This window comes from Podarcis raffonei, chromosome 5, assembly GCF_027172205.1.
Source record: "Podarcis raffonei isolate rPodRaf1 chromosome 5, rPodRaf1.pri, whole genome shotgun sequence".
Classification (NCBI taxonomy): domain Eukaryota; kingdom Metazoa; phylum Chordata; class Lepidosauria; order Squamata; family Lacertidae; genus Podarcis; species Podarcis raffonei.
Genome location: NC_070606.1, coordinates 41,303,334 through 41,318,108, shown reverse-complemented (window position 1 = coordinate 41,318,108; position 14,775 = coordinate 41,303,334). Strand labels below are relative to the sequence as shown.

The window sequence follows — 14,775 nt, the reverse complement described above, 5'->3', positions numbered from 1 at the left end:
GGCTGGGTGGAGGACAGAGACGGATGTCCGAGTGTTTGTAGAAACCAGCTTAATGTACAAAGCTAATACAGTGGTACCTCGAGCTACAAATGTCTCATGTTGCAAACGCTTCAGGTTACAAACTCCGCTAACCTGGAAGAGTTACCTCGAGTTGAGAACTTTGCCCCAGGATGAGAACGAAAATCGTGTGTCAGCGATGCAGCGGCAGCAAGAGGCCCCATTAGCGAAAGCGCACCTCTAAGAACAGTTAAGAACAGTTTCAGGTTAAGAAACGACCTCCAGAACTAATTAAGTTCGTAACTAGAGGTACCACTGTATTCATGTTCACTGCTCTGCTTTTGGCCCTGCACACCAGTGGCATGTGCCCCTCCTGCACAGAATTTGGTCCTGAGACTGAATAACATTCCCTAAAAAGGTAAAGGGACCCCTGACTGTTAGGGCCAGTCACGGACGACTCTGGGGTTGCGGCGCTCATCTCGCTTTATTGGCTGAGGGAGCCGGCGTACAGCTTCCTGGTCATGTGGCTAGCATGACTAAGCCACTTCTGGCAAACCAGAGCAGCACACGGAAACACTGTTTACCTTCCTGCTGGAGCGGTACCTATTTATCTACTTGCACTGTGTGCTTTCGAACTGCTAGGTGGGCAGGAGCAGGGACCAAGCAACGGGAGCTCACCCCGTCGCGGGGATTTGAACCGCCGACCTTCCAATCTGCAAGCCCTAGGCTCTGTGGTTTAACCCACAGCGCCACCCGCATCCCAGCATTCCCTACCCTTGTGCTAAAGGCTACATTCAACCCATATTTTATGGGTTCATATATGTATATGAAATGGCAATAAATCAAAGCCTGGCTATTGGTGTATGTACCTGGTGCAGTGTACTGTTGTCTGACTTGCCACACTTCTCAAGCCAGGTGCCTTTGTTATAATCTTTTCAGTCTTTAACTCCTCCGCGTTGCATCTGCTTGCTCGCTTGAGCTTATTCGATATAAATAAATGTTTCCCCCCAAATAACAGGGCAGGATCGAGGGGTGTCTGTAATTTTCTTGCCTTGGCTGGATGACAGTTTTTCCCTAGCAGACTTTCCTGGGTAAAGGCAATGTAAACCAGCCCTTTTGGGTTGCTTTTTAATGCAAGGCTTAAATAGCTTATCTATTGTTTTCTTTTCCAAACCTCCCAGGCAGTTCAAAAGCTTGGTGCCTATCCATTTGGAGCACAGTTCCTGGCCCCATCCCCCACCCTCTTCCTTCTCCTCCTCTTGGTTTGTTTAACCTCTTTCTACTCTTTCTTTTCAATAGGACTAAGATACTTCATATTCAGTTTGATATACTTCTTTCCAGCTATCTAAAATGCTTCCAGAATTGCCTTGCCATCTGTTGCAGGTTGATTTATTTGGCCGGTTTAACATAATTGCCCTTTTCATACACTCCCTGGTCAAACCAAGAGCTTTAAAGTTGTTACCTGAAAGATTTCTTTGAAGGGGCATCCTGGAGAAGAGCGTAAGATATTAACAGTGCAGTCCTCCTACCCATGTCCACTCAGAAGTAAGCCCCGTGGAGTTCAGTAGCCATTACTCCCAAGTAAATGTGCATAGGATTGCAGAATGGCTGAGGAAGGGAAAGAACCCAAAATAAGTAAAAGCTGCAGTATCTTGCTAGACTAGAGAGCAAAAAGTATAGGTGGGAGACGAAGGAAAAGAAATGCATGTGGAAATCAATGCGATTGGAAATGGTAAGAATAGCCAAACCTGTGTAAAAGATGTAACAAGATACTAGAAGAATTAAAAGCCCAAGGAATGATGCACAAATATGACTATAAAGAACAGATCTGGGAGAGGGAAGGAAGCCCTCGTCTCTGCACAAAGAAGTTATGGCCTGAATGCTGCATCATGAGGGTTGGGAAAGAGAAGAGCTGCTTCTCTTTTCAAATGACTGATGTGCGCTGGAGTTTCTAATTTGCACTTATCAAGAGGTTGAAATCGAAAGGGGGAGGGGAGTGGACCTCAGAAAGCAGCTGGACTTCCAGCTCAACCATTTGACTTCCTGATTTATTGTGGCAGAAAAATCTGCATGTCCTTTTGCTGTTTTCCTACAGTGTTAGATTCAGTATCTGAATGCCTGTATGTTTTACAGTGATTTTTTTAAAGAAATGAAACTGTGCTTATATTGCAGTTAAGTATCCACAAATGACGGGGTTGGCTTACCACTTTGTTATTGTTCTGAGGTCCCCCATCCCTCTCTTGGCACATAGAGAAAACAGGGGGGGGTGTCTCTCATTTGTGCTGCTGAGGAAGGTAAGAAAGGAGAGGTTTCTCCTGTGTGGAAGAGACTCCTGGTGTTTCTTATCTTCTCCAAGCAGCACAGCAAATGGAATCTCTGTGGAGGATATCTGTGTGCTGCTCGCTGTCCTGTTCATCAGAAGGCTGGGGACGCATTCCCTGGTAAGCTGTTGAATGGATTTGCAGTCGTTTGAACATTGGTTGTCCACACAGAGGCATGTTGAGCCCGTTTTACAATGCACCCAGCTGTTTTGCCCTTCACCCACCTGCAACAGCAAATATTCTGCCTTTGGGGTTAGGTTTTGGATAAAAGAAGGTGTGTTGCCCATCCCTTTCTTTAGCCTTGTTTTGACAAGTATTTGATTTGGGCAGGAATAATATGATAACAGGGAGGGCTTTTTCCATTCCCCCACTTCTGGTTCTCAATTGTTTATTTTTTTATTTTTTTAAAGGGTTCTGCAATTTTTTGACCAACTACTAAGTTAGAATTTTTTGTTGCTCTCCATCTCTATGAAACCACAGATTGTAAATACTTCTGCCTCCCCTCCCCTCCCCTCCCCTCCCCTCCCCTCCTGCCATCTACAGTGGTACCTCGGAAGTTGAACAGAATCCGTTCCGGAAGTCCGTTCGACTTCCAAAACATTCGGAAACCAAGGCTTCCAAAGAATGTTCGCAAACCGGAACACTCACTTCCAGGTTTGCGGAGTTTGAGAACCAAAATGAATGAGTACCAAGGCATTTGACCACCAAGGTACAACTGTATCTATCGATTGATTGATTGATTGATTGATTGATCGATCGATCCATCTATCCAGTTTGTTTACTTCATTTTGCATCTCAGCAAGTAAGTATTGTGAATAAACTTGCAGACTGATCCTGTGTGCCTTTTCTTGTAAGGAAGTATTACTGAGTTCCGTAGGATGTACTGCCCAAGTCAGTTTGCATAAGACTGTAGCTTTATTGGGGCGCTATCAGTGTTTTCTGAAATGTAGCAACTTTGGTTGCAGAGAACCAAGTGAGAAAGGGGAGGAGGGCAGCAACAGGACAGATGAGACATGGATAACATACTATAGTAGGAGGAAAAGCCCTGAGGGTTTGGAATGGCAGAACAAAGGGCTGAAAACTTCTGCCAGTTGAAAGGGATTCTTGGGAGCAGGTACTCAAGAGTTGAATGGAGCTGTTTGAAAGCTGATGAAGGTACATCTTCCTAACTTACTCACCTCTGCTCCAACGAAAGTTGTTGCAAAGATGAAATAAATTTCATTGCTCCTTCCAGGCTGTATTTAAGGATGCAAATGTGGTAAATAGGTTTATACGGCACCCAAGTATAGATGCTGTTCATATGAATCTACCAGTTGCTAGAAGGCTCCATCCTAGAGTTGGAGGCCTCCTGCTCTAGCTCTCCATGTTCAGTGCAAGAAATTCAGGATCCAGCCCCTCCAACCATTCAGCCTCTGCTTGAAGGCCTTGAGTGATGGGGAGAACTCACCAGCCCTCTGAGTAACTGGTTCCACTGGCAAGCTGCTCTTCTCTTAAATGCCAAAAATCTACCCCTGTTTAACATAAGCCCAGTAACATCTCTGTAATGCAAGCATTGCAAGTGTACATATTAACACAGGGACTGATGTGCCCCAAACCCAACATGTTCTCCTCGCTTTGGTGATCTCCAGGGTGTGAGCATATTGGCCCAGAAAGGCAACTGTGTATTTCCAATATGTAGCCTTCTGTGCTGTTTCAGCAGATACTTCCATCATTGAAGAACTGTGTTGGGAGAAGATTGGCAGGTGGTATTAAGGGCATGCAAGGTTTCATCCCTCTCTGTTAGTCCTAAGAATGGATGGTTGAGAGAAAGAAAGAAAGAAAGAAAGAAAGAAAGAAAGAAAGAAAGAAAAGTCAAGGCCCAACTGTTTTGAATTTCCAGGGACCAATCTGAAGCACTTGCTACAATGAGGAGAATGAATCTGAGTATGGGATTCTTTCCCAGTTAAAGGGTGTCTTGTTCCAAGCCAGTTTGGTCTCTGGAACATCTTTATTTTGACATTAAGCGCACCGAACAAAACGCAAAATGGAGGCCAGGCCAAGAAGAAGGGAGCAGGTGTTAGGAAAGTGAAAGCCTGCTATTTTAAAGAGGTAGTTAACAGCTGCTTATTGAATTGTCATGCTTAGCAGTGCCCATGCTTGTGTTAGTCATTCATGGAGCAGAGGGAAGTGCCCTTTGGAAAGTCTGGGCTTAGTTATTTAGCAGGCTGAGTCATCTGGCAGGTAGGAGTTCAGATGTGCCCTTGTTCAAGTCTTTCCTGTAGCTATTTAGCTTTGCAGGGATTTGCCTTTGCCCTCTGCCACCCCTTGGCAGCTAACGCTGGGAAGAATAATATTGACTCCATCACAAGATAAAGTCTCTACGGTCTCTCAGATATAGGGGGGGGCATTTGTAGAGGAGAATTTATGAGAAAGATACTTAACTTTGCTCACCAGTTCTTTCGTGAGATACATCTGTGTTTGGTGGTGCTTGTCACCCCCCCCCCCCACCGGATTTACCACCTGTTACATAGTCCAACTTAAGGACTGAACAAATTAAAACCGCCTTTGCAAGGGAGAATCGGCAGTTGATGTAAAGGCTAAGGCTTCTTCTTCCACCAGACATCTCTCCCCTGAAAATGTATAGGATAACACATCATTGGAAACCCTATATACTCTGTGCCCCTAGACTTCAATATATGGCATATTATACAGTGGTATCTCAGGTTAAGTACTTAATTCATTCCAGAGGTCCATTCTTAACCTGAAACTGTTCTTAACCTGAAGCACCACTTTAGCTAATGGGGCCTCCTGCTGCTGCCGCGCCACCGGAGCACAATTTCTGTTCTTATCCTGAAGCAAAGTTCTTAACCTGAAGCACTATTTCTGGGTTAGCGGAGTCTTTAACCTGAAGCGTATGTAACCCGAGGTACCACTGTACTCTGATGAGAAAAATGAGGATATTAATTCAAGGCTCTGTAAAATGTGCTAAATAAAGGACTCTGAAACAGAGCTGGAAAAGTATCTCAAATTCATAGTGCCAGTGTGGCAAATTTTGTAGGTTCCAGCCTTGAGGAGGGCTGTGGAGTAACTTGGGGTCGCATTCGCACTGAAACGAATGTTTCACCACAGATCTTTTTGTATCGTTGTCTCCCAGGCTGACGCGCCTTTTGTGGCGTTTGCCTGATAAAAGGCAACTAAGTTTCACTCTATATCTAATGATGTCATCTGAGGTTACATTATTTATATGTATAAAAAAAATTAAAAATTGTCCAGTAGCACCTTAGAGACCAACTAAGTTTGTTCTTGGTATAAGCTTTCGTGTGCATGCACACTTCTTCAGATACCATGTAAATTATTTATATGGTCTCTCTCTCTCTTTCTTGTGTGTAAATTAATTGGCTTTGTTTCCCAATATCGCTATCTTGTAGGTAAACACGATACAGAATTTGAAAAATGGTGTCCTCGTTGTGATGGCAAACTGCTTTTCATGTTTGTTTGTTTTTATAACAAAAAAGCTAGGTTTGAGTGGAAACTTAAAATCGCAATGAGCTAAATGTCTCATTTTACATGTCTATTTTTAACCTATCTTCTCCCACCCTTATTCTGCTCCTTAAACACATCTACCCACCCACACTTGCCCAGCCACCGTCACAGATGATGCTCTCTGACTTATTCCAGACACTGATTCCACTGTCAGTGGAAGAGGACTGAGCATGGCTTGTCCTGGGATTCTGATGCTCAGCCCAGCACAGCTTTGCCTCAGCATTAGGATCAGGCAGCTGGAGGCGTGTTGAATACCAGGGCGTATTTGCTCAGCTCTAAGGGCCTAATGGAAAATGTTATTTTGATGCTGGGCCTCAGCTGACTAAGGTATTTCTTGGCAGCATAGAATGGGCACACCTTCATGAATTTTGCATAAACTAAACTGCATGCGTTTTGTGCATATATACCAAGCCACAACTGATAACTCATAGGTGTGGCTTTGATGAAAATTGGCCTCTATCCGTAGCATCCAGTATTTTGTATAATGTATCAGAATGCCCTGGTGTTCCCCTTCTTGATTTGTGTTCTTCTAATAGAATTGTGGAGTTGGAAAGGGACCCCAATGATCAACCCCTTACAATGCAGGAATCCTAGATAGAGAATCCCTGATAGATGCCCACCCAACATCTGTTTAAAAACCTCCAGTGAAGGAGAGCCCACCGCCTTGCGAGGGAGTCCACTCCGCTGTTGAAACAGCTCTTAACATCAGAAATAATGATGATGATGATGATGATGATGATGATGATGATGATAAATTTATTATTTATACCCCGCCTATCTGGCTGGATTTCCCCAGTCACTCTGGGTGGCTCCCAACAGAATAAAACTTCCCTAAACAGTGCTGCCTTCAGATGTCTTCTGGAAAGTTCTTCCTCATGTTTATTCAGAATCTCCTTTTTGTAATTTTAGTCACCAGAGCAGCAGAAAGCAAGGTTGCTCCATCTTCCATGTGACAGCCCTTCAGATATTTTAGTCTCAACTTTCCTTTAAAATAAAATAAAATAAAATAAGATATTTCCCTGCCGAAAGGTTCATTAGAACAATCTGTCTAATGAAGTGAAATATCAAGCCAGTGAGCATGCTACTTATTAATTTCTGTTTTGAGGTAGGAAGTTCTGATTATAATTAATATATTAAAAAATTATAATTTATACCCCGCCCATCTGGCTGGGTTTTCCCAGCGACTCTGGGAGGCTCCCAACAGAATACAGTGGTACCTCAGGTTACATACGCTTCAGTTTACATACGCTTCAGGTTACAGACTCCGCTAACCCAGAAATAGTGCTTCAGGTTAAGAACGTTGCTTCAGGATGAGAACAGAAATTGTACTCCGGCGGTGCGGCAGCAGTGGGAGGCCCCATTAGCTAAAGTGGTGCTTCAGGTTAAGAACAGTTTCAGGTTAAGTACAGACCTCCGGAACGAATTAAGTACTTAACCTGAGGTACCACTGTATTAAAAACACGATCAAACATTAAAAACTTCCCTAAACAGGGGTGCCTTCAGATGTCTTCTAAAAGTCAGATAGTTGTTTATTTCCTTGACATCTGATGGAAAGGCATTCCACAGGGTGGGCGCCACTACTGAGAAGGCCCTCTGTCTGGTTCCCTGTAACCTCACTTCTCGCAGTGAGGGAACCGCCAGAAGGCCCTTGGAGCTGGATCTCAGTGTCTGGGATGAACGATGGGGGTGGAGACGCTCCTTCAGGTATACTGGCCTGAGGCCATTTAGGGCTTTAAAGGTCAGCACCAACACTTTGAATTGTGCTCGGACACGTGCTGGGAGCCAATGTAGGTCTTTCAGGACCGGTGTTATATGGTCTCAATGGCCACTCCCAGTCACCAGTCTGGCTGCCACTGATTGAGTGTGTTTGTCTCCCTGCTGGGAATGTGTGTGAGGTGAGTGCCCTATCCCTTTACCCCATATAACCCAGGCTCTCCCCATGTTGTTGACCTACAACTCCCATGATCCCTGACCTCTGTCCACGCTGCTAGGGGCTGATGGTAACTGTGCCTAAAACAGCTGGAGGACATCAGGTGCTCTGGAAGACTGTCTCATCCTACTTCCAATTTGGATTGTGCGAATTGGTCTTTGTAAAGCTTGAGTGCTTGGGGTTTTGTCAGTCAGTACTCAGTCACACACAAATAAGATTTTATGGATGTGTGTGGCCTGTCCTGGCTGCAGTATAGCATGCCCATTCTGGTATCTGGCTCCTCTGAGCATAGAGAAGGAATAGTAGATGTTGAACATCTTTATATTTGATGGGAAAGGAGGCTTGGCTTTGGAGAGGGCAGGTCCATGTTTACAGCCCAGAAGTTTTTAGGAGATGCCTTCTCAACAGCAAGGAGATATCATTTTGGTTACGTGTGTTAATGGCAACTTTCTTGAAGGCAGCAACGAAAGCCTCCTCTCTCTGCAAAGCACCACTTTAATTCAAAAATCTCTGATAAGATCGGGGCAATAATATCCTCTTGGGATTAAAATAGTTCCGGCTGAAGTATTCTTCTCTCCCCCTCCCAGGGCATACTGAGGAACAATTGAGGGTATTGTTCTTTTTTATACCACTGACACTTTCAGAAGTAGACCAGTGCTGTAAGGAGTACAATTGCTGTCTCTGAACATTTACTTGCTGTCCCAAATGCAATAGCCAGAGCTGGCAACACTGGGAGGGGGGGGAATAATAAATGGGATTCTGAACCAAGAAAACACACATTCTCTACTGTAGAAATCAGATTTGCTCAATTCTGGCTTCAGTTTTTATTTTGCCAAATGAAAGCTTTGCAAAGGAAATATTCCCCCCCTCAAAAAGGGACTCGTGAAAGATTTGAGCGGGAACATGCTAAATATATGGGAAAGAAGAGACTGAAGTTATGTTTCAGGTTGTGCTTTGTGCTGCAGTGAAGCTTCGAAAAGTGATCATTTTTTAAAAAATATTTTGGAAAATGAAAGTTAAGATCTTCATGAAGTAGAATTCTTCCATAGGTTCAGTGAACCTTTTGGGTGAAGTCGGTATACTTGTTCCTTGTCCAAGGGCACTAATATGATCCTATCTGGAGAACCTTTTCATTCAGTGGATGGAAGCAGCTTATAAATGCCAAGGAACAGATGCACAGACCATGCCCTTCCATTGAAATGAATGGAGCTGCTTGCTTGCATCTCTGTAAGCATTTGAGCTCCTGAATTGAATGGCACCCTGCTAATTAGAAGTAAAAAATTATCTGACATAGCCAAGGCACTAGACTGCAGTTTTGGATGGCAAATATGGATTGATAACTTTCAAAAAGACGGTTCTGCATTGCTTGCGTACTTTTCTTTGCGCCCATCAAGGTTGACTAGAAATTTTGCAAAAGCAGCTTTGCATCCCTGGGGAGTTTGTGGAAGCTAGGTATCATTGATTCAAAAAGAACCCAAGTGCCAACATTAGGGCTTTTTGTGGGTTTTTTTTTTTTAAATGACCTTGCACTTGAGGCCATATAATGTATCCTAGTAGACTAATTTCCAGGTGGCACTTTTATGGAGACCTGTGACCCATGTTACATGCAAATCTTTTCCCCAGGCACAGAAACAGCACTCTGGAGTGCTATTGCTGCCTGGATTTGACCCCTAAATTGCAGACCTGAGTACAAAGTGGTTGGTGCAGTCTCCCACGCAAGAGAGCTGAGTCTTCAAAAGCTGGCTGCCAATATTACTTCAGTCTCCCCTGCGCTAGACTTCAGTCAGCCAAATGTTGTGCTGGCCTCTTTTCTGGTGTCCTGCTGCTATTGTAACAGCTCGGGAGTTCTTTGCTGTAACATATATATACATATATATATATATATATACATATGTATACAGTGGTACCTCAGGTTAAGTACTTAATTCGTTCTGGAGGTCCGTTCTGCCGTGCCACTGCCGCGCGATTTCTGTTCTCATCCTGAAGCAAAGTTCTTAACCCGAGGTACTATTTCTGGTTTGTGGAGTCTGTAACCTGAAGCGGATGTAACCCGAGGTACTGCTGTATATGGATTGATTGTAGAAATATAAATGAGAATGGTAAATACTTGATTTAGGCCTGCAACTGGACCAAAGACATTTTGATAGCTCTCTGAAATATAGATTCATCAAAAATGAGTAGAAACATGATTTCTGAAACAAGAGGAATGCTTTTTTTAAAAAAAAATGATGTACACATGCTGAGTGTCTGGCTAGGACTGGGCAGACCTGGGTTCAAATCCTTATTATGTTGTCTAGCCACCTGGATGATCTTGGCTAGTTCATCACTGCTCATACTGACCTACTTCACAGAGTTGACATGGGGATAAAATGGGTGGAGAACAATGTATGCTTCCCTGAAATTCTGGGGGAAAGGTGGTGTGTAAGTGTAAGGAAAATAATAAATCTTTGAGTCCCTCCTTTGTGAGTGAGAAATAAAAATGCTTCCCTTCAAGATTACATGCAACCATGTACCTTTTTTGTGGATTAAGCCCCCCCCCCCCAATTAATTGACTGATCAATTAAGTAGAAGCAAGTGAAAACAGCATGCTCTTTAATTCTGTGATTTAAGCTTAGAGCTTTTCCAGTTAAACTGGAATTTGGGAGGAGTGGCAGAGTGAATTAAAAGAACAATAAAGGATTGGATCAGGAAATGCCATCTCAACCTTGTTCCACGAATTCATTTGATTATGTGTACATAGCCTAAGCATCTGCAACATGTACAGATTTCCATGTGATCAGTAATCTGCAATTTCTTAGGGTTCTAGGTCATTCGGAGAGAGCCATGCCTGTACAAGTGCTGTACACATGCATGCATGTGTAGACAATTGGGAGAATGAACTGAAGCCAGGAGCAGGGACAGCCATTGCGATCCTGATTCTCTTCACCTCCCTATTTGTTTTGAGATTGCTTTGTATTAAATTGAACAATGTTTTGCACTGTTTGGGAGTTGGGGGCTTGTCTCTCTGTGTTTGTTGGCTTTGGCTCTAAGAGGTTTGAACCCTTGGGCAGTTCCACCAGACATAGTGAAGTGAAATTAATTTCAAACAGGCCACCTCCTGACTTGAGCATTTTGGATCCCGGTCAGATAATTTCCTGTAGAAATTTAGGCACATGATGGCCTCTCGCCTCTGCAAGGACAAAGGACCTGTGAAGGTGATCTGCCCTTGGAGGCGAATGGCTTCTGATGGGATTCCTGAATGTTCTTGTGGATTTGCTGGCAATCCTGTCTAACTCTGTTCACTCTCTGGAATAGAGGTAGATTGCATGGTTGACATGATCCTGCCCTCTTCCACTATGCAGAGCACTGAGAACTTGGTATATACAACTGAACTGCAGTTACATTATAAAAGCATGACTTTAGTTTTCTCTTTGTTCTGCGCTGCTTTTTAGAATAGTGTTTTTGTATTTTGTCCTTCTGTTGCACTGTGCATGGCTCAGAGATTGTTAGTTATTGGTTGGCTGAAGAAATTGCAGTAAGTCAATGATTCCTTTAACTTATTGCAACCAGAGTGGCGACCATTTTGGAAGCCACTTGAGACAAAGGTGGAACATGAAGGAAGATGGTACACGGTGTTTGGTTGAGGAGCTTCTGAGTAAAAGGTTAGATGGGGACTCACCATCTCTAAAAGAAAATTAGTCAGTTGGTCACATTTAGGCCACATCCCAAACTAAAGAACATTGTAATTTGGCCATATTTACAACATCCCACCTGCCCTCCTACCTTTGCACCTAAACCTTTGACATTTAACGTGAAACAGGAAGGCCTTCAAAGAGGGAACTTTTAGAGCAAGACAAGTTGCCAAATGAGAAAATTAATGGGTTTAGAGCAATTGGAAATGCCACACATTCTGGCTGCTTAAATCTCATTTGTAGGCCTATGTATATTAATAATTTGGTTGTTAATGGGCAGAATAATTATATATATATATATATATTTCATTTTTTAACTTCAGGGCAAAAGTAGAAGTTATATTCAGATCCATGCCATGCACAGATTATAGAGTACAGTGGTACCTCAGAAGTCGAATCCGTTCCGGAAGTCTGTTTGACTTCCAAAACGTTCGGAAACCAAGGCACGGCTTCCGACTGGCCATAGGAAGCTCCTGCAGCCAATCGGAAGTCGCGTAAGCTGCATCAGACGTTCGGGTTCCAAAGAATGTTTGCAAACCAGAACACTCACTTCTAGGTTTGCGGTGCTTGGGAGCCAAGGCATTCGACTTGCAAGGCGTTCGACTTCCAAGGTACGACTGTACATGGGTTTGCACCAGGCTGTTGAAAATCCTAACTTTCAGTATATTGTTTCTTTAATTCCTTTAACTTATCATTGTAGTGGCTGTTAACATCCATGCCATTTCAGCTTTGGGGATGACAAGAGGTTCCTTTTGGGCAATTTGACACACATACCCCAAAGCCCCCTGCTCCCTGCCGTGGCACTGTGCTGTTCAGGAAGGACTCTTGACCATTCAGAGAGGCTTTGGGTGGGTTGAAGGGGGACAGAGGAGAGGTGAAAGGAGTTTACTTGGTCTTCAGATCCAAGTTGCAGGCAACAGTTGCCACCAACCTACCGAACATTAAATACTTTTACCCTAATCCTCCTTGATGCCTTTAAAACCGGCCTTCTCCTCAAGCAGATGAGATAACTGACCGGCTGCTTTAAAATAAATTTTTCGTCTCTAAGCATTTTTCTGACCTTCATCAAAAGCCTGCTTCTAAACAAATATTCAGCAGTCTCGGTTGCTTCAAGCTCTTGCTTGCTATTAAGGGCTTTACTTGAAAGAAGATTATACCAAAAAAAGGTTTATTTTATAAGCCTTATTTTCAACAGTCTGGGTTTATTTCCTGTGGGCTAATCTAGTCTAAATGTGGGGGAGGTGAGTGACATCAAATAGACAAAGGTATGTTTTTCATTCTAATGAAACGGACCCATGTTTGTCCATCCTCAGTTTACTCATTAATGATATGATATAAACTGGAATTGCATTTTAAAAGGCTGGGTATCCGGAATGTAGAGCATGAGCTGAAATGACTGTTGCCCTTACTTCTTCCCCATTGTCTTCATAAATCACAAAGCGAAAACACCCATTCCTCTTAGGATGGTACTTATGACCCCCTTGCTGCTCCCATGATGCTGATTTGGCTTTGTGATGGTGCCACATAGCCAATGAGGTTGGCCTATATAATGCCTTTGCTCTGATTTGGCTTCAGAAGTCAGAGCTTACTGCCCTCAAGACTGGTGAGGGCAGCAAATTGCACCAGGTCTGTGGTCCTAGCAGCAGCAGCAGCAGCAGCAACAAACAGGCCACAGAAAAGAGAAGTAAGGCTCAATTTCCGTGTCTTCTCCCCGATCCTCCTCTAACATCCCAATCTACCTGTCGCCTTTTGAGCCAGAGAGTTCACTAGAAAACTTTCTGCTCCACCCTTGCGTGGCCTGAGAACAGCTAGTTCATTTCTTTCAGGTGCAATATAATTTACAAACTTCAGGATTCCTCATGGGAGCTGAGTAACAGGAAAAGAGCCAGTATGTTCCTTGGGAACCAGTTACTCAGAAATGCTGGGGCACCTAGAAGAACAACTGGTTAATTGCTTGTGCAATGAGTAATGAGTTTTGTGTCTGGTGCAGAAGTCCATCATCAAATTAATACCCCAATAAATAAGATGTCACAGTCCTTGCTGTCTTCAGTTTAAAAGCTTTTTTCTTCATGGGTTTTTTTTTTTTTTGTAGCTATATATGTAATCCCAATCTTCACTCTTCACTCTTGCTTCTTTCTCCACATTCTTTTGTATGTGTGAGCATGCTTCACCACAGGTTGGAATTATTCATATGCAGTTTGTCCCTACACTCGAGTAGGTCCCTGGCAGAGACACATGCCCGATTGGCATGTTCTCTCCCTCCTGGTCGATCGTTCGGGAGCTTCATAACCTTTCTTCAGCCCGAACATCACAGCGACTGATGCCAACAGACACCGGCACACTTAGGGATGCGCAGAGTTTGCACACCTTGCATGACAGACCTCAGCAACTCAGCATTTTGGCTAATCTACTTTATTTACATATAAACACACACGGAGCACTGCAACATGGCTCCCTCTCTCTCTAGCATCAGACAGCAAAGAGAAAAAGAACAAAGGGCGATAGTCCCACTTCACGGAACACAGTAACACAAACATCCTGTCTCCGTCACTTCCCACTCTGTGGAGTCAAAACATATACCGTCATGTGATAAACAACAATCCCATGACTGCAGTCATGGAGCAGGAATACTAACAAGAAGTAGCTTTGTCACCTGGCACCGTAATGACTGCTGTGTAAAGAGGACCACTTTTCCTTGAGAGTTCCCAAACAACGCTAAGGTGTTTTTTTTGGGGGGGGGGAGGCCCACAGCATAAAAGTCTATCTTGAGAACTTGATAGCTATGCGCAATTCACCCTTCCTGCATTGTGCTTGCTTTTCATTGGAACTTTTTAGTGTGCGACACATGGTGTTCAAAATTAGCCAGGCGCATTTTGCACCTAACTATTGTCCACTTGCAACCAAGTGAAGATGCCTAGGTGCTAGGATGTTCCCTGACATTTCCACCATCTGGAGGTGCATTCCTGGGGATAATTGGATCTTGACTGTTTTCACACGCTAATACCCCATCCTGTAGAATTCTATCAGTTATATTTTATCTGCACTATCAAGAGTGAATTTCAGGAACCAAAATGCTTTTTCTGTTCAGGCTGAGCAGGAGCGGTGAAAAATGTTATACTTAACTATTGTAGCTTGTCTTCACTTACCACACCCCACTGCCCTGCTCACAGTTGTGAAGAATATTCTTAATGTTATGTATGGTCCGTGTGACCATTAAGAAAAAAGAGGTAGGAATTGGCTAACATATATGTAGACTGTTCTTGGATAAAGTGACTTTTCTTTAAGTTCTCAAAGCTCTTAACCTAGCTCAAGCTTGTCATCTGAACTAGCCAGA

At 43.5% G+C, this 14,775-nt stretch overlaps 1 protein-coding gene and 1 long non-coding RNA gene across 6 annotated transcripts in view; both read left to right on the top strand.

Moving 5' to 3' along the window:
- Nucleotides 1-14,775, top strand: part of PWWP2B (PWWP domain containing 2B) — a 52,792-nt gene that overhangs the window by 7,320 nt on the left and 30,697 nt on the right. The window lies entirely within an intron of this gene.
- Nucleotides 1-14,775, top strand: part of LOC128414096 (uncharacterized) — a 270,502-nt gene that overhangs the window by 241,527 nt on the left and 14,200 nt on the right. The window lies entirely within an intron of this gene.